Below are 21,320 nucleotides of genomic sequence, written 5' to 3' on the forward strand. Positions count from 1 at the left end.
AAGCACATAGCCTAGACATGATTTTTAACATGAATCTTAGCTCAAATAATCATACAAGTAGATAAAATACGGGTACAATGAGGCATGATAGCAAAACAAGACATATAATAGCCTAAGAACTACCAAGATCATGAATACCACGGTACACACACACACGCTCGTCACCTAGCATGTGCTTCAACCCCAACACATCTCAAATATCATAGTTCTCAGAGATAATTATCCTAGAATCCAATTAACCTCAAAACACGAAAATCAATACTCTAAAAAGCCCTTCCCAGACGAATCAACCTCTGAGCGACTCGAATATGTCAAAACAACTTACTATCATCAATAAAATCTATAGGAAACAATTTCAAATAATAAAACTTAGATCTTGAATCAATTATGCAAAGTCAACCCAAAAAGTCAACCATGGGCTCGCACCTCGGAACCCGATAAAGCTCACAATTCTGAACACCCATTCGGATACGAGTCCAAATATATGTGCTTTACCCAATTCCAACCTCAAATCAACCTTAAAATCATCAAATCTTATTTTCCAAAATCATAGTCCAATAAACCCTCAAATCCCACTTTTAATTCATGTAAATTAGGTGTAATAATCTATGGGTAATCAATATCTAACACCGAAATTGAGCAGAGATCACTTACCCATTCAATTGTGATGAAAAACCCTCCTAAAATCGCCACCAACCGAGCTCCACAACTCCAAAAATAAAAGAATGACTAACCTCTCGATATTAAATATTCTGCTCAGCAAAACCGCATATGTGATCTACTGAGTCGCAGCTGTGACACGGCATTTGCGGTCCAAAGTTCGCATCTGCGAGTCCCACTAATTTCCCGACCACGCGCACCTGCATTCACTCACCCGCATCTGCGAAGCCGCATCTACAAAAATCCCCTCGCATATGCTAAACGTCCAGCTCCACCCTTTTGTCCGCATCTACGGACTCAAAGATGCGGAAATATGCACTTGCAGTCTAGAAGTCGCAGGTGCAAAAGCATAAGACCTGATCATCCCAAACAGCCATAAACAATCCGAAGCCCATCTGAAACTCACCCAAGGCCCTCGGGACCCCATTCAACCATACCAACAAGTCCTAAAACATCATACGAATCTATTCGAGGTCTCAAATTACACAAAATAACATCAAAACCATAAATCGTACCACAATTCAAGCCTAATTAACTAACGAACTTTCAACTTTCAAAACTCATGTTGAACCAAATCAAATCAAATCGGAATGACCTCAAATTTTGCACACGAGACTCAAATGACACAACGGACCTATTAAAATCCCCGAAACCAAAATCCGAACCTGATATCAACAAAGTCAACTCTTGATTAAACCTATCAACCTTCCAAACCTTCAACTTTTCAACCTTTGCCGAATAACACCAACAACTTATGGACCACCAAATCCATATTCAAACGTACACCTAAGTCCAAAATCACCATACGAATCTATTGGAATCACCAAAACATCATTCCGGAGTCGTCTACACAAAAATCAAACTCCGATCAACTCTCACAACTTAAGCTTCTAACCTTAGGACTAGGTCCCAATTCACTCCAAAACCTCCCCGAAACCAAACTAACCACCCCGACAAGTCACGTAACCACAAAAATACATATGTAAGGCATCAAATAAAGGACATGGGACTAAAATACTTAAAACAACTGGCCGGATCATTACATATTGATGACTTCCAAATCCACTACTAAAAAGTAAATGGGCACGGTCTAATGAAATATAATTTACCTAACTATGAGTCGGGGTCGAATCCCACTGAGAACAAAATGTAGGCAATTAGGCGTGTAAGAGAATTATCACTTATTATGCTAATCCAAACACTTAGAATGGTTTTGAGAATATTTATGTCTAAATCCAGAAACGTAATCTAACCTAGAAAGTAAGTAAAATGATCAATGGCTACAAGTATGGATGCAGTGAGAATTACACTCAAGTAAGGATCCAATGTATTTCACGATTCTATAAATATGAGCGAATTCATGTTAATTAGCCTCGGGTAATAATTCATGAGCTTCTTCTGAAGACTAACACGACTTCCTAATTGAATTATTCCTAAAACAATTTCTCCCTCCGTTTCAATTTATGTGAACCCATTTGACTGGGCACGGAGTTTAAGAAAAGAGAGAAGACTTTTGAACTTGTGGTGTAAAATGAGGCACATATATTTTGTGTGGCTATAAATCATTACATAAAGGTAAATTGTTTCCAAATAAGAAAAGGAGACATTCTTTTTGGCATGAACCAAAAAGGAAATAGGTTCACATAAATTGAAACAGAGGGAGTATGATATTAAGCAGACCTGAATATGGGTACAAGTAGTTCAATCATATCCCTAGGTAGAATCTATAAAGTGAGGGTTAAAGCCTCAAGTTCTTGTAATCCCAACCCAAATTATCTTTCCCAAAATTAATTCGAAGTATATGGGTGAGTCCTAGGGTTAGCTAATCCCTTTGGAAACATAAAAGAATAAGAATAATTAAAGAAAGAACAACTCACTTCATAAGAAACAAAAATCGTTCAATACATAAGCACAACAAGATATTTAATCCACACTTTAAATATGAATATTCCCATAAACAAGATTCAATTGTTGAAAAAAATACTACATACTTAGATATACAATACCAAGCAAGGAAATGAAGAAATGAACATAAATGGGTAAGAAATTCTCAACCAAAAGCTTCAAATCTTCAAGACCAAAGTGTGTGTGCAAGAACCCTAGCTCCAAAACTTGTCTTCTCTAGTCTAGGAACTGAAAAATAAGCCAAAGATATTTTACAAATGAGCTAGGTCGAGTATTAAAGGGTTTGGGATGAAACAATGTGAAATTCTAGAACTGCCTAGTTTTTTCGCCCATTTCTTCTTCGCGTTCGCGAAGGTTTGTTTCCTTCAACTTCGCGTTCGCGATTGTCCCTTTGTGTTTGCGAAGGTTTGTTTCCTCCAGCTTCTCGTTCGCGAACAACACTCCACGTTTGCGAAAGTTTGTTTCCTGAAGCTCCGCGTTTGCATTTAACCCTTCGTGTTCGCGAAGGGTAATTTACTAGGCAGTGCTCCTGTTTTCATTTTAGCTCCTTTTTGGACTTGGTTTCTTCACAATCACTTCTAAACCACATAAAACCCGTAAAATGGATGTAAATGACATTAAACACGCGATTTACTCAATCAAACATAGCAAGAATCTAAGATTAACGACGAGATAAGTTGGTAAATACCAACTTATCAAACCCCCAAACTTAAACTATTGCTTGTCCTCAAGTAATTCAACAACTAAAAACATCCTTCTATAAAATCATCAATTAAGCTTACCAAATACATTTCAAGTCAAAAATGTTCAAATTAAACACAATCTAGCGACTTCGGTTGGTATCAACAAATAATCCAAGGCATATGAATCACCGACAACTTCATAAGAATATCATTTCATTTCAAGTGCTCAAACACCAAGTTAGTCAAAGTAGCAATCAAGTCATGGCACTAGAGCTTCAAAATTTGCCTCTTTATCACAAATAACTTTCCCTTGTTCATTCCTCTAAATTAGAGATTGGATTAAGTTCACAACTCAAAATTTCATGTGTCCCCATACTTAAGAGAGAATCCCAACTTATAAATTGTAATTTAAATATAAATGGAATATCAAATGGAAAGAATTAACTCTCACTCTCACAAAGATATTCAAATGCACAAAAGTAGCGCCATAGGCTTGCCCTTCAGGTATTTCTCCACTAATGCAGACACACTTAGTTCAAAATCAAGTAGGACTTAGAGGATTGTAATGTAGGTTTTTGGTTAAGGTAGGGCACAATTTGGATAAGAGTCACCCAAAACCTCCCTAAGCACTATAATTTGCAACAATTAAAGGACACTTCCTTCAAAAATATTTTTCATCCTTTCTTTACTTTCCATTCCACACCTAATCTTCCCTTTATTCACAACTCCTTATTTTTCCTTCCTTTTTTCTTCTTTCTTACTAATCATTTTTTTTTCAAAATCAAGGAAGGTTCCATATATATATATATATATATATATATATATATTACCTTTCACCTTTTAAGCAACTTTCACATCACAACTTTTCCAACCTTCACCCCCAAACTTAGGCTTTTAGCCTATGTTTACACTCTCAAAGTACTTAGGGAGGTAGAATGCCAAAAGATAGGTCAATAAAGAACGAAGGGTTAAAGCTTGTAACATGGTTGCTAAAGAAAAAGTTTAACGGCTCAAAAGGGGTTGACTAGGGAAAATATGCAAGGGTAGGAAATTTAAGGCACAATAACGGTCCAACGAAGGCCTAACATCATTTTTCAAACCAAGTTAGTCTAGGATTTTGCCTTGAAGCGCATTCCAGGCAAGCTCTAGACTACAAATAATGCAAAAGAATTCACAACAAATCTCACCACACATGGCACATGCAAACTCGAGTGACATAAATCCAGAATCCAATTAAAACCAATGAACCCAAAGAAAATTATATATAGCCTAAAAGACTATTTAATGAATCAAAGAGCCAAAAATAGAACCTAAAAGTCACAATAAGGATTATCACTTCAATCATTTTTCATTTTAAAGATCAAAACTTCATATGCCAAAGTTTAAATCAGGTTGGTACCGAATAAGCCACACGTTGGTTTATGGACAAAAGATCACAATCACTTCAATCATTTTTCATTTTAAAGATCAAACTTTATATACCAAAGTTAAAATCATGTTGGTACCAAACAAGCCACACGTTGGTGTATGGACAAAATATCACATCCAATAACTAATTTATTCACTACTAGCTGCTAAACTAACTAAAAAAATACTTACTTAAAAAAAAGAAAAAAACTAAACAAGACAAATCCCTTAAGAAAGTTGTCACGCCATCCATCATAGGGAAAAGTCACCCGGTTCAATACAAAAATATTCCTCGGGAAAGAACCGTAGCATAAAGAAAACCAAAGGAGATCTATTGAAAAGTATATTACTACTAGAGAGATAAAATAATATAAACTAAAAACTACTAAAGGAATAAAAATAAAAATAACTAAAAACTAATAACGAAAATAAAATAACAAAAGTGACAAATCCACCACTATATTAATCACAACACAAGCCCGACAAGGGCACACAATATCCATACAAACTCATTATCCCGACAAGGGCATAAGTCAAGAATAAATATATAAATAAAGTGTGTCACCCCCGACTAAAATAATTGCAGTGTCCTCACTGCACAATATCAAAACAAAAAGTATAATAGTTAGAGGGGCTCCCTGAATCGGCCTCAGTCGGAGCTGGAGGTGGAAAGAAATTTGAGCTCCTCCTCATCATCATCATCATCAGAGTCATTTGAACTGTAAAACGACCTCAGCATATCCATCATTTTGTTTAGGAATTTGCTCTTTTTCTCTTCGTGATCCCTGAACTTTCTCTGCCGCTTCTCAATTTTCCCTTGTCGGTGGCTCATATTTTCCAACCTGTTGTTCATGGCCTCCATCTTGCCCGTTATTGATTTTTGCTCTTTGACCATGTCATCCAGGGATGGTGGGGTAGCAGTACCAGTAGATGTGCTAGCCCCAGATGGGCCAGTAGGGAGGCTGTCACACCTCCTTTTTTACCTACACCCCGGAAGGGAGTATATAAGGGAGTTTTTTCCAACTTAAAGTGACAATCGAAACGGGATTAACAAATTCAGAGTCACCACTTGGGATGATTTATGGTGTCCCAAGTCACCAATTTTAAATCCTGAATCGAGGAAAGATTGACTCTGTTATTCAATTTGCGAACACAGAAATTCAGGTAAGGAATTTTGTTAACCCGGGAGAAGGTGTTAGGCATTCCCGAATTCCGTGGTTCTAGCACGATCGCTCAACTATCATTTTTGGCCTATTATCTGATTTTAATACATGTTTTAGCCTATGGTGTGATTTTAGTTTTATAACCACTTTTATTTAATTATTTTTTAGGAAGATTTCAAAGTCATCTAAAACACGTCTTTGGACCACGCCACATAAATGCACCCGCGATCCATGACACATTTTATTTAACGTTGTTGAGATTCGGATTTGGATCACATGAAATGCACACCCGAGTTTATGAAAGTAATTTTTAAAATAGCGCGCCTAAAGCAACTACGCACTTTCAAATTTGTGAGGGTCATGGAAAATCAACTAAATGGCACGCCTCGATTTCTAGGATTAAAATATTAGTTAAGCGAGGTCCATGAATTTTGAGATTTTGTTTGGCATGGCACGCCTCGAATTATTCTAAAGGGTTTTACTCAATTGAAGCAAACTAAGGATATTCATAACTTTTATGTCTGCATTTTTAAGATCTCAAACAGTAATAACGTAATAGAGGCTTGTTTTCCAGCTCTAAGACTAAAACATTCTTCTTTTCCCACTAAAGCAAGGATCACATCTGAACACATATACTTTATATTCTCATGACGTTTCTCAAAAGGTATCATTACCTTCTTCAAGAGTTCCAAGCATATGATCAAGATTAAGTAATCAGCTACTTCCTAAACTTGACAAAAAGCTACTTCCAAACCTTAGCACCATAAGATCACTGACTAAATAAATAAATAAAACCAGCATATGGATATTAAAAATGTTAAACCAATATGAATACACCCCGACTCGGACTATCATTTAAGAAATCGAATTCCAAATTTTGAGAAAAATATACAACACTGCACATTAACATGAAAGCATTAAACTAATCAGACGAGAAGTATTAAGTAGCAAAAGTTTTTGGTGTTAGGATTTAGCTCATATACTATCTCTGTTGAGATTAATCTAATTACCAACCCAAATGCCAACCAAATGAACAAACCAAATAGACCTTCAAAGGTATTGATCCCTCAAATCAGAATTTTTAACATAACCAACTGCTTTCAACAAATTTTAATCAATAGTTCACTTCAACGAAAACAAAACAAGCAACTAATTCATACATCTCAAATGACCCTTCATGATCATTTCACCAATCTTCTGAAAATTTTAACGAGAAGGAGCACATGTTTAATCAATCTTGACCACAAGAATATCACTTCCGTGCATGGGATGCCAAGCAACTGCTCACAAATGCAACAGATGCACAGTTTCAAGAATATGGAACTTAAAACTGCATTTTAACATGAGGCAGGGATACGAATTGGCGCAAGCATCGAATAGAAACTAGACAAAGCAGATAAATCAAAGCATCAATACACCGAAGCTAAGTCGATCACCCATAAATGGAGTTACAACCTAAACACTTTAATTTCCAATCGCTCATGTTCAAACATATCAATCCACCAAACCGAATTTCTAACAACGAAATAGAATATCAGACATTGTTCTTAAGCACAAATTGAGACTACAATCACAGTAACTAAGAGAATAGGGCATCACCATATTTCAATCACAACAATATGAAAGTAACATCTAGAATAACAGAGGAATGGAGAAAAGATGAACCTGTTTATTCGAAGTTCTTTTAATAACAATAGAAAAATCAGCAGATACAATGTTTTGGTCCAAACTCCAACTGAAAAGAGCAATGTTATCGAGCAGAAACAGCAAGCCAAATCGAAACCACGAACCTCGGACGGAACTGAAATCGGTGACTTCGCGACTGAACATAGACCTCACATGTACTGGAAATGAGCTGATGGAAAACATGTATATTTGGTCAGATCCGTTATCCTCGTCGCAGCAGTAATAGAGAAAATGGATAAACGAGGGAGAAAGAAGAACAATAGTCATCGCCGGAGCTCGAAACCAAACAGATCGGCATTCAAGCTTCACTGTCCAATCTGAACCTTCCAGCCAAACTCCAACGATAAGTATCGATTTCTCCAACCAGTGGAGCTCCGTTTGGTTGCGGCTGTAGGTTGTGAGTGTGGTTGCTGGCCGGAGTTCAAGTCAGGGAGGGGATAGAGTGAAATTTCGTTGGTTTTGGAATGGAGAAGATGACTAACGGGGGGTCATTTGGGAGAAGACGGAGTCGGGGGTACGATTTGTTTTTTATTTTGCTCAAATTGCGGCCAGCTCTAGGTTAACTCCTCATTTCTGTTTAAGAAAAGCTGATGGGTCTGTTCCATTTCCTAAACAAAACGCTGATAGCTCCTTCAGTGTATATCCCAGGCGTTATTTTGTGATCCCCCTCTCATTGTAGGCGTTAGTCTCTAATATAGGTCTAGGTTTTAGGTGTATTTTTTTGTGTATTTGTCAATTAGTCCCTAGGTCTTTTTGTGTTAAGTCCTTAGGGTCTTTTTATTTATGTTTTGTTTCAAAAAAGAGTCTAGAAAGGTCCCTAGGGTTGGCTTAATGGGTATTGGGTATTGGGCTAAGAATTGGGCTCTAAAACTCTTAAAATTGTGGTCTAACACCTTAATTGACTCTTTTTAAAATAAGATAGAAATACTACACAATGTCAAAGCTAATCCTAATTAATTAAACTAAACATGAAACTATTTTTGTGTTTTGGAAATTATATAAAGATAAAAATAAGATATTATTTTTGTATATTTTTTAAAATTTATGAAAAATACATAAACTAAAATATATATATATATTTTAATTTTTAATTTTCTTGTAATAAAAAAAAAGTAAAAGAGTCAAAATGAGTTGAAATAGCTATATTAGGCCTAAATTAAATATTTACGTGCTAAAATATAAAAAATCTTGGGGAGGGTCAAAAATCACATGTTTACAGCTGCCCCTCTTTGACTGGAAACGCGAAGAGTTTTCAGACAAAGAATGACTAGACAGGTTTTTTGACTTGACCCTTATTTAAAGAGTCCAAAACTAAGAGAAAAGGGGAATGTGATCGAGCCCTGGTATCTGAGCTGCTTACATATCCTTGGCTATAAAGGAATCAAGTCACGTGTAGTTTAGAGGTGAGTGAGGCGATGGAGTATACCGAGGTGGAGAGTCGGTCGAGGTGCCGTTCCGCCGAGGTTCCGGTCCGCGGTCCTGATGTTACATCAAAAATCAAAACATGAAAAAGACTAGTTAAGCCTATCAACTATGAGTTACAAGATTCCTATCTATAAGTCTTCTGAAGCTTGATCTTGAGTCTTGAATGGTTCTTCATGCAGACTTTGGATTTGAACCTTAACGCTTGCTAGTTGCAGGTGCTAGCTCGTTCTTCTTCAGCCTTTTGGATCAAAACCGGGCATGCAGTGCTTGTGACATCAGCCATGTCTTGAGCAGCCCACATCTTTCATCAACTTCTGCATTTGGATTAACTTCTTGCCATTCTTTCTTTTTTCCTTATTGTGACTAACTTCTGTTGATCACCTCGGACTGTTGACTCGCATTCTTGCCACGAGCTTCTTTTGTTGCTAACTTGAATTGTAATCTGAGATGCTTTCCTTTATTCTCTAGGTGGACGCCTGACGGCTGAACTTGAACCATATTCCCTTACTCTCCAGGTGGGTTCATGATTGCAAAAACTTCAACTGTATTCCCTTGCTCTCCAGGTGGGCGCTTGATTGTTGAACTTGAACTGTATTCCCATGCTCTTCAGGTGGGTGCCTGATTGCTGAACTTGAACTGTATTCCCGTGCTCTCCAAGTGGGTGCCTGATTGCCAAAACTTGAATTGTATTCCCGTGTTCTCCAGGTAGGCTCCTGATTGATGAACTTGAATTGTATTCACGTGTTTTCCAGGTGGGCGTCTAATTGCCAAAACTTAACTGTGTTCCCTTGCTTTCCAGGTGGGCGCCTGATTACCAAAACCTTAGCTGTATTCCCTTGCTTTCCAAGTGGGCGCCTGATTGCTGAACTTGAACTATATTTCTGTGCTCTCCAGGTGAGCGCCTGATTGCCAAAACTTTAACTGTATTCCCGTGCTCTCTAGGTGGGCGCCTGATTGCTGAACTCGAACTGTATTCCCGTGCTCTCCAGGTGGGCGCCTGATTGCCAAAACTTTAACTGTATTCTCGTGCTCTCCAGGTGGGCGCCTGATTGCCAAAACTTTAATTGTATTCCTGTGCTCTCTAGGTGGGCGCCTGATTGCCAAAACTTGAACTATATTCCCGAGCTCTCCAGGTGGGCGCCTGATTGCTGAACTTGAACTGTATTCCCGTGCTCTCCAGGTGGGTGTCTGATTACCAAACTTGAACTATATCCGTGTGCTCTCCAGGTGGGCGCCTGATTTCCAAAAATTTAGCTGTATTCCTGTGCTCTCCAGGTGGGCGCCTGATTGCTGAACTTGAACTGTATTCTTGTGCTCTCCAGGTGGGCGCCTGATTGCCAAAACTTTAACTGTATTCACATGCTCTCCAGGTGGGCGCCTGATTGCCAAAACTTTAACTGTATTCTCGTGCTCTCCAGGTGGGCGCCTGATTGCCAAAACTTTAACTGTATTCACGTGCTCTCCAGGTGGGTGCCTGATTGCCAAAACATGAACTATATTCCTGTGCTCTCCAAGTGAGTGCCTGATTGCTGAACTTGAACTGTATTCCCGTGCTCTCCAGGTGGGCTCCTGATTACCAAACTTGAATTGTATTCTCGTGCTCTCGGGGTGGGCACTTGATTGCCAAAACTTTAACTGTCTTCCTGTGCTCTTCAGGTGGGTGCCTGATTGCCAAAACTTGAATTGTATTCCCGTGCTCTCCAGGTGGGCGCCTGATTACCAAACTTGAACTGTATTCTTGTGCTCTCCAGGTAGGCACCTGATTGCTAAACTTGAGCTGTATTCCCGTGCTCTCCAGGTGGGCGCCTGATTGCCAAGACTTTAACTGTATTCCCGTGCTCTCCAGGTGGGCGCCTGATTGCTGAACTTTAGCTGTATTCCCGTGCTCTCCAGGTGGGTGCCTGATTTCAACAAAATAGACAAAACAAAGAAAATTTTCTTCCCCAGTTTGGTAGTTGGGCACATATGTGAGTGTTTATCGAATATTTTTAAGAATTTGAAAGCTAGATCCCATTATCCATGAGGGTCCTGACAACTCCTAGTTAAATGACAGTTTTCTTAAAAGCTGAATTATGTTTCTAAAGGTATGACTTCCGCTAAATCTGGTTAACTAAGAAGGTCTTAAAACTACATCCTATTATCCAGGAGGGTCCTGAAAGTCAAAAATCAAGTATTATCCTAAGAGTGACAATTTTTACGGCTGAATTATACTACCCTACAGCAGAACTTACGCTAAATCTTGTTATCTAATAGAAATCTTAAAGTTATGTCCCATTATTCATGAGGGTCCTGAAAACTCCTAATTGAATCCTATCTTAAACATGCAAACTTTGAAACCAATTTATATCCCTTTGGGGTACACTTACACTAGATCTTGTTACTTAAGATTGTTTTGAATTTTAAACTAGGTCCCATTTTCCAGGAGAGTCCTAAGAATTTATGGTCAAACCTGTCTGGTGCTTGCCTTTCCTTACGGGGGGTTCCTCCGAAACGATCGAATTTTTCTGCCCCTGTTTCAAATCAAAGAAAAATCTTGTCAGTTTAAAAATTTGGTGGTTGGTTTGTGGCCTTGACTTTGAGGGCGATTGCTCCTTTACTTCCCATGATAGCTTTGATTTCCACTCGGAGACCTTGCTTGTTTATTGACTAACCACTTTCTCTGTCACCCTTATCACAGAAAATACCTCTTCTCTGTTCAGACCCAATACCATCTACCTGTTGCATTGCTCATGAACTGATATTTACCCAACCTTTGTGTTTCACATGAATCCCAAAGCACGTCAATTGCCACCCACTCAGTGCATATATTGTTCTTTCTTGACTTAAACCAACAGCCTTGGCCTTGAGGTCTATTGCTCTTTCACTTGCCATGATAACTTTGATTTCTGCTTTGAAGACCTTGCTTGTCCCTGGTTAACCACTTCCTTTGTCAATCTCATCACAAAAAATACCTTTGATCCGTTCACCTAACACCCCCCATCTGTTGCATTGTTCATGAATTGGTATATACCAAACCTTTGTATTTCACATGGATCCTAAAGCATGTCGACTGTTACCAACTCGATGCGCTTGTTGTTGTTTCCTAACTTATGACACTTTGATGTGCTAGCCAGATCCCGTTTTGTGCAATTGGAAAGCTGGTGGCAAATTTTGATGTCATTTCTCACTTGTTCTGACCAAACAGACTCAGGAAGAGGAAGTAAACAAGACAAAAGGAACAAAGTAAAGGACAATGGAAAGAGATGATTCCTAACAAGAAAACTACAAAGTAGAAACCTATCAGATATGGATACCAACTCTAATGACCATGACATGCACATGTTGATTAAGTGGCCTAATCTGTCAAACAAGTCTGATGTTCAACTCTTGTTGTACCTCTGAAGCGTGAAACTGGGCTTCAATGCTCCGATTATCCAATCTGATTCACGATCCTTATTCGACTTGTGGTGCCTGAAGGATTTTCACCATCAAGCCTCTCTCATTTTGTTCTTTTTCTCAACTCACCATCGCCTTATGGTGCCTGTGAAGGTTTTCACCGATAAGGCTCTCTCATTTTTGTTTTCTTTGTGCAGAACAGAGTGTTTCCCCTGATGTGAATCATACCTCTAACTCGCTTGACCTGGCACTACTCAAAGATTGATCGGAAGGTCTTTCTTTAGACCGTAATGCGGGTTTTTGGATGGGTTAGAAAGAAAGGATAAAGGCTCAAAAATAGCTTAGAAGGGCTCAAAATTACAACTTTTGGAATCAGATCTCTAACCACAACTTCTTCCCCAGTTTCTTTGCTTGGGGACTTTTGAATTTTTATTTGATGGGACCGAACCGTGAGGCTGCCTACGTATCCTTAAAAGGAATCAGGTCGAACGTAGTTCATGACATAGAAATTGCTTTGTTGTGGTGATTTTCTCTTTTCTCTTTCTTTTTTTTCACTTCTTTTCTTCTTATTTTTTCTCTTTTTTGTTGTTTTGTTGATTTTTTTCTTTTTTTTTTCCTTCTTTTTTTTTCTTTTTTTTCATTCTCTTTTTTCCTTTTCTCTCTTCCTTTACTTATCTTTTGCGCTTGCATTTCTGATCTTTGTTGCTGATTCCAAAAGAGGGGTACGAAAGGAAATAAATAAGGCTCAAAGGGGTAACGAAGGATAAAGTGTTTAGATAGCAGAACAAAATGTCTTTGTCATTCCAATCTTTAAAACATGCCAAGTACAAACAAACACAATTTAACCAAATGAATCATATATAATATCTTTTGACTGCATCAGAGTTGATAGCCATATCCACACATTTGCCTTCTACATTTGTTAAATACAAAGCAACATTAGACAACACTCTCGTTACCACGAACGACCCCTGCTAATTTGGGGAAAACTTGCCTTTAGCTTCAATTCGATGCGGCATGAAGAATTTCAATAAGGTTTCTTTACGTTCTATCTGGCCCAGTTTCCCCAATTCGGGCTTGAAGTAATCTCAAAATGTCTTTACTTATTTCCCTCAAATGTCCCTATCTTCTTCAAAATTGTTTCATTGCTTCATGACTAAATTGACTTTTCAAGACCAGGCTGGGAGTTACGCGTGCATGTCATGTCACTAGAGTCAACAGGAAAAGAACTATAAAAAGAAAAGAGAACTAAACAAAATGACCGAAAATAGAAAATTGCATTAGACAGATGGTGAAAGGGCTTGAATAACAAAACAAGTAAACTAAACTGGGGTTACAAACCTGAAACAAACCTAAACAACACTAAACGAGCTACTACGACTAAACAAACTAGGCAAAATAAAAGGATAGAAGGGTTTGAGTCACAAGACAATATCCGAATTACAACCCTGAAAATAACCCGGACAACAGAAATGACAACAAAATAAACCGCCAAGACTCCTCCCCAGCTAGCCAAGAGAGGAACGTCTTTCCAATTACCAAGCTCTGCATCTTAGCCACTGAGTTCAACATCAACATTGCTAGAACCTTCACAAGTCTTCATCTCATTGTTCTTAGCAAATTGCTTTTGGGTCCCTTTGGCTGGCTCATTCTTATGATCAACTTTCGGAACCAAGAGTGATAGCGCTGAAAGCTTTGCGGCAACTGGCCCTCCGAGGATCTCAGAATAGTTCTCATATTCCTTTTCCACACAAATCATGTCCTCCATATGTGTCTCAAGCAATGGACTTTGGCTAGTATCTGATGCATTTGGATTTTGCGCGGTAATGCCACCTACATCAATAAGCTTCTAGACTGCTCCTTTCAGATGCCAACACTTTTCTATGTCATGCTCCGGGGCATCTGAGAAATATGTGCACCTTTGAGAAAAATCAAACTTCTTTGGAAGCGGGTTTGACATTTTTATCTGAATTGGCTTCAACATGTCCAATTGCCTCGGCCTCTGGAACAAACTGGCATACGATTCTCCAATAGGGGTGAAAGCCTTTTCCTTTTTCAGTAGTCTTTTCACTTTATACTCTGGCCTCGGTTGAAACCTTTTGCGGGCAGGTGGTTGATATGCCTGAGGAGGCGGGTAAGACATTTGTGGAAGTGGTGTGGGCCATCGCGGGCCTCTTGGACGTGGAGCATATGGTGGTGCATTGTGGATGGGGTATCGGGAAAGTGATGTACGATTTTAGGGGTTATGTGGAGAGAAGTAGCAGTGGAGAGGATTACAAGGATATCCACGGGGTCGACATTGAGGCTGAAAGCGTTTAGCAAGAACGACCACTGGACCCTGTCGTCGGCAGGGCTCAGCAACATCTTTTCTATCAATGGGAGGACTATCCCGAGCAACTTGTTCATTCCATCTGAGCCAAAAATCCCTAAAACTTTCCTTGGATTTCTTTTCCATCTGAGATAGGGATGAGCGGTCTGGGACAATGTCTATGTTGTACTGAAAGTGTCGCACAAAATCATGAGCCATGTCGCCCAATGTATGCCACTTACCGACATCTTGACGATTATGCCATTCCAAAGCTGCCCCAGTCAAGCTCTCACTGAAATACGCCATCAACAAATCATCTTTCTCGCCAACACCTCTCATTTCACTGCAATAACCCCTCAGATGAGCTACTGGATCTCCACCCCCATCATACAAGTTAAACTTTGGCACTTTAAACCCCGCGGGCAGGCGAATGTCAGGGAACATACACAACTCTTTGTAAGATATGCTAACCTGGTCTCCCGTCCCTTGCATGTTCTTTAAAGACCGTTCTATGCTTTTCAACTTCCCGGATATCTCATCTCGCCCTTCTTTTCCTGTAACCTTTCCATTTTCAGCATGAAGCTCATCCCGATGGCTCTTCTTGTATGAGTCAGGAACCTTGTGGGCAACCTTTGAGGGGTAATATTGGGCATCATGAGCTTTGAGTGGGTATTCATTGTTGGGAATAACGAATATGACAGGAGGACAATTTTGGGGAGAGGTAATTGGAGGATGAGTAATGGAGCTACTAGGGTGGTTGGGAAAGCTGTGATAAACGGGTGGATCTGGAAAGTACGGGGAATCATCCGGCACTATGACCGGAGTTTGGGTAAGGGTAGCATCTAAGCAACCAGGTGGTGGCGGGGGTGGTGCCTTCCCAGTCATCCAAGCCCGATACATATCCGTCATGTGTTGTCTTAACATCCTCACCTCTTCAACCAACCCATTGTCCTGTTCAACTAATTGCTTTTGGACACTCGTATCAACCAACTCAGTTCTGTTGTCATCTGTCACTGCCTTTCAACTTTATGTTGTAGAGAAGAGTTACCACTTTAAGAACCACAAACCAACCACCTTTCTGCTACAATAAAGATAACAAAAGGAACAAAATGAAGTCATCACGTTAGCGTTTAGGGCATTTAACATAAGATAATCTCACTTTATGTGTAATGCACCCAGCCACAGTTATCGGTTCTAAAATGACTTCGGGGGTACAAAGGTCAGTTGGCATCATCCCAATTTGTTCATCTCAATCCTCTCTTTTCTTTGCTTTTCTACCACTTGCTTGCTAATTTTCCTTCCTCTTTTTTTCGCTAATTATCACTCTCTTTTTTCTTCTCATTTCTCACATCCCATCATTTCACCCCCCCCCCCCCCATTTTCTTTTCTTTTCTTTTTTTCTTTTTTTTCCTTTTGTTTTTTCATAAAAATAAAAAAATTCGATCGAACCCTATGTAGGTTGCCTATGTATCATGACGCCGCATGAATCAGATCTTTGCGTAGTTCTGGAAGATCGGAAATAGACTAAATGAACTAACGTTCTTTTTTTATTACCTTAAAGACTATTCTGATGAGAAAAGAGAAAATAAAAGAAGCAAAACCCTTTTTTCGAATTTTCTAAACTTAATGTTCTATAACCTATTCTAAACTCAAGCTTAACGGATTTTTTTTCTTTTTCTTTTCTTTTTGGAAATAAATACTCTATTAAGGAAAAATCCTAGAAGAGAGAAAGATATTTCTTGACTTTTTTTTTTTGAATTTTCATTTGATATTCCTGAAGAAAAACTTCGTAACGAGAAATGAAAAAGATAAAAAAGTTTTTTGATTTCAATTTTTAATTACCTAAAGGAGAAATTTTAAAAATAAACAGAAGATAAGGTATCTTATTTCTTCTATTTGCAATGTCCTAAATCTAGTAAAAAAAAATCTATAACCTCAAAAGATTTTTTTTTTTTTGAGTTTTTGGAATTAATATCTTAGAGAAAACCTTTAAAGAGGTACTAAAAACAAAAATTCTCGTTTTTTTAGTCCCAATATACTAAAGGAAATATAAAAACAAATTTTTATTTTAAGTTCTAGATATTAATTGCCTAAAGGAAGAACCACATCAAACGATTTTTTTTTAATTTCTAGGAGTAGTATTCCTAAAGAAAATTCTAATGGAAATATAAAAACGCAAAATATCCTTTTTTTTTTATTTTTGATTTATAACATATCTTTTTTCAATACAAAATAGGAAATACAAAAACAAAAGACCCAACATTACTGTACAAAACTAGAAGGTAAAGACGACATAAAAAAATAATAGACTCAAAACATAATAACTAAAAAAAATCTCCTTAAGCAAACTCCTGACCGGATGGTCCTAAGGCGTCTGTCATGCCCAAACTCCGGTAAGTAGATCCACACCTGTATGACAAAACTGAAACCAACACTATGTGAGACAATAATATTCCTTACTAGACAGACATGATCGAAGCTATTTCTGCAAAATTAACCTATGCGGCTAAAAGTGGATAAAATGCAAGATTTGGCTAAGACCCCGCGAAGCCAAGAACCTAAGACTTACTAGGAAGACCGGACCCTATGTGGGTTGCCTACGTATCCCACATCCGATGAGAATCAAACTCGCGTAGTTCGGGCAATTTTGACAAAACAAAAAACAACTATTTTTCTTCTTTTTTTCAAAATTTTCTCTCTTTTGTTTTTCAAAATTCCGGCAGAGTTTCAATATATTTTGGGACATCGATTTTTCCAAAAAACAGGCAATTATTTCTCTCAGCCCTCACATTGACTTTCATTCTCTCAACTTTCCCCTATAAGTCGATCAACATGCAAATCCGAAACAAATGAATGCACAAGTAGCAAGTAGGATGCATCAGGATGGTCTTTTCATTTCGGGTACACTTATCCTAGACAGACCCAACCACTGTGTTGAGTCTCCAAAGTTAAATGCACATGATGCAAACAAATGTTCCTACTAGGGTTCCGGCATGAGGCTGAGTTATTCTAGGTTCAAAACCTGGGTATTTGTTCTAGACTTGTGTACCCGAGCGGACAACTCGAGCCGAGGAGGGGCTACGTACCGGGAACCAAAAGGCCATCCGGCTTAGTAACTTGTCTGAGCCTTTTTTCTTATTTCAAGGTATGACACTAACAGAATAGGGGGTCACGGCCAGCGTGCACATCCCCGAAGATGAGAAGAGAAGGGTTTCGTAACAGCTTATATACAATTCAGATAATATCAAAGCGGTAAAAGCAACATTTAGCACATTTGGCCCAAACATGTAATAAAATCAGATAACAAATAAAACCAAATATAACAATTCATCTAAGCTCGAATTCTTGAACCCTGAACCAAAGATTCTGGGTTCGATCCCCAGCAGAGTCACCAGAGCTGTCACACCTCCTTTTTTACCTACACCCCGGAAGGGAGTATATAAGGGAGTTTTTTCCAACTTAAAGTGACAATCGAAACGGGATTATTTCATTACAAATTCAGAGTCGCCACTTGGGATGATTTATGGTGTCCCAAGTCACCGGTTTTAAATCTCGAATCGAGGAAAGATTGTCTCTGTTATTCAGTCCACGAACACAGAAATCCGGGTAAGGAATTCTGTTAACCCGGGAGAAGGTGTTAGGCATTCCCGGATTCCGTGGTTCTAGCACGGTCGCTCAACTATCATTTTTGGACTATTATCTGATTTTAATACATGTTTTAGTCTATGGTGCGATTTTAGCTTTATAATCGCTTTTATTTAATTATTTTTTAGGAAGATTTCAACGTCATCTAAAACACGTCTTTGGACCACGCCACATAAATGCACCCGCGATCCACGACACATTTTATTTAACGTTGTTGAGATTCGGATTTGGGTCACATGAAATGCACACCCGAGTTTATGAAAGTAATTTTTAAAATAGCGCGCCTAAAGCAACTACGCACTTTCAAATTTGTGAGGGCCATGGAAAATCAACTAAATGGCACGCCTCGATTTCTAGGATTAAAATATTAGTTAAGCGAGGTCCATGAATTTTGAGATTTTGTTTGACATGGCACGCCTCGAATTATTCTAAAAGGGTTTTACTCAATTGAAGCAAACTAAGAATATTCATAACTTTTATGTCTGCATTTTTTAAGATCTCAAACAGTAATAACGTAATAGAGGCTTGTTTTCCAGCTCTAAGACTAAAACGTTCTTCTTTTCCCACTAAAGCAAGGATCACATCTGAACACATATACTTTATATTCTCATGACGTTTCTCAAAAGGTATCATTACCTTCTTCAAGAGTTCCAAGAATATGATCAAGATTAAGTAATCAGCTACTTCCTAAACTTGACAAAAAGCTACTTCCAAACCTTAGCACCATAAGATCACTGACTAAATGAATAAATAAAACCAGCATATGGATATTAAAAATGTTAAACCAATATGAATACACCCCGACTCGGACTATCAGTTAAGAAATCGAATTCCAAACCCAAACTGATTCCTTTTGACTACATTTTGAGAAAAATATACAACACTGCACATTAACATGAAAGCATTAAACTAATTAGACGAGAAGAATTGACTGGCAAAAGTTTCTGGTGTAGGATTTAGCTCAAATACTATCTCTGTTGAGATTAATCCAATTACCAACCCAAATGCCAACCAAATGAACAAACCAAATAGACCTTCAAAGGTATTGATCCCCTCAAATTAGAATTTTTAACATAACCAACTGCTTTCAACAAATTTTAATCAATAGTTCACTTCAAAGAAAACAAAACAAGCAACTAATTCATACATCTCAAATGACCCTTCATGATCATTTCACCAATCTTCTGAAAATTTTAACGAGAAGGAGCACATGTTTAATCAATCTTGACCATAAGAATATCACTTCGGTGCATGGGATGCCAAGCAACTGCTCACAAATGCAACAGATGCACAGTTTCGAGAATATGGAACTTAAAACTGCATTTTAACATGAGGCAGGGATACGAATTGGCGCAAGCATCGAATAGAAACTAGCCAAGGCAGATAAATCAAAGCATCAATACACCGAAGCTAAGTCGATCACCCATAAATGGAGTTACAACCTAAACACTTTAATTTCCAATCGCTCATGTTCAAACATATCAATCCACCAAACCAAATTTCTAACAACGAAACAGAATATCATACATTGTCCTTAAGCACAAATTGAGACTACAATCACAGTAACTAAGAGAATAGGGCATCACCATATTTCAATCACAACAATATGAAAGTAACATCTATAATAACAGAGGAATGGAGAAAAGATGTACCTGTTTATTCGAAGTTCTTTTAATAACAATAGAAGAATCAGCAGATACAATGTTTTGGTCCAAACTCCGACTGAAAACAGCAGTATTATCGAGCAGAAACAGCAAGCCAAATCGAAACCACGAACCTCGGACGGAATTGAAATTGGCGACTTCGCGACTGAACATAGACCTCACGGGTACTGGAAATGAGCTGACGGAAAATATGTATATTTGGTCAGATCCGTTATCCTCGTCGCAGCAGTAATAAAGAAAACGGATAAAGGAGAGAGAAATAAGAACAGTAGCCGTCGCCGAAGCTCGAAACCAAACAGATCGGCGTTCAAGCTTCACTGTCCGATCTGAACCTTCCAGCCAAACTCCAACGATAAGTATTGATTTCTCCAACCAGTGGAGCTCCGTTTGGTTGCGGCTGTAGGTTGTGAGTGTGGTTGCTGGCCGAAGTTCAAGTCATGGAGGGGATAGAGTGAAATTTTGTTGGTTTTGGAATGGAGAAGATGACTAACGGGGGTGGGGGGTTCGTTTGGGAGAAGACAGAGTCCGGGGGTACGATTTGTTTTTGATTTTGCTCAAATTGTGGCCAGCTCTAGGTTAACTCCTCATTTCTGTTCAAGAAGAAGCTGATGGGTCTGTTCCATTTCCTAAACAAAACGCTGATAGCTCCTTCAGTGTATATCCCTGGCGTTATTTTGTGATCCCCCTCTCATTGTAGGCGTTAGTCATAATATAGGTCTAGGTTTTAGGTGTATTTTTTGTGTATTTGCCAATTAGTCCCTAGGTCTTTTTGTGTTAAGTTCTTAGGGTCTTTTTTTCCAAAGAAGAGTCTAGAAGGATTCCTAGGGTTGGCATAATGGGTATTGGGTATTGGGCCAAGAATTGAGCTCTAAAACTCTTAAAATTATGGTCTAACACCTTAATCGATTCCTTTTTAAAATAAGATAGAAATACTACACAATGCCAAAGCTAATCCTAATTAATTAAATTAAACATGAAACTATTTTGTGTTTTTAAAATTATATAAAGATAAAAATAAGGTACTATTTTTATATATTTTTTAAAATTTATGAAAAATACATAAACTAAAATATTGTTTTTTGTAATTTTCATTTTTCTTGTAATAAAATAAAGTAAAAGAGTCAAAATAAGTTGAAATAGCTATATTAGGCCTAAATTAAATATTTACGTGCTAAAATATAAAAAATTTTGGGGAGGGTCAAAAATCACATGTCTACAGAGGCCAGCTATAAGCTGCCTAATGTGTGCATCTACTTTATGTATCTGATTGGATAGGTGACGCATAATGTGAGGGCCGGATTGGAGTGGTCCTATGAGGTCAAATGACCCTGGTGCAGGTGCAAAGCATCCGGCGGGATCAGTGGTGGCCTTAGAGAACTGCCCAAATAAAGAGGATGCA

At 38.3% G+C, this 21,320-nt stretch overlaps 2 long non-coding RNA genes across 2 annotated transcripts; both read right to left on the bottom strand.

Moving 5' to 3' along the window:
• Positions 1–5,089: 5,089 nt before the first annotated feature.
• LOC104229405 (uncharacterized) lies at positions 5,090–8,164 on the bottom strand. The gene is made up of 2 exons (XR_711617.2): positions 7,484–8,164; positions 5,090–5,638 (listed from the first exon to the last, which is right to left on the bottom strand). It is a non-coding gene; the product is annotated as an uncharacterized lncRNA (long non-coding RNA).
• Positions 8,165–16,780: 8,616 nt separating this feature from the next.
• LOC138876505 (uncharacterized) lies at positions 16,781–20,607 on the bottom strand. The gene is made up of 2 exons (XR_011401813.1): positions 19,910–20,607; positions 16,781–17,034 (listed from the first exon to the last, which is right to left on the bottom strand). It is a non-coding gene; the product is annotated as an uncharacterized lncRNA (long non-coding RNA).
• Positions 20,608–21,320: the final 713 nt, after the last annotated feature.

Source organism: Nicotiana sylvestris, chromosome 8 (genome assembly GCF_000393655.2).
Source record: "Nicotiana sylvestris chromosome 8, ASM39365v2, whole genome shotgun sequence".
Taxonomy (NCBI): domain Eukaryota; kingdom Viridiplantae; phylum Streptophyta; class Magnoliopsida; order Solanales; family Solanaceae; genus Nicotiana; species Nicotiana sylvestris.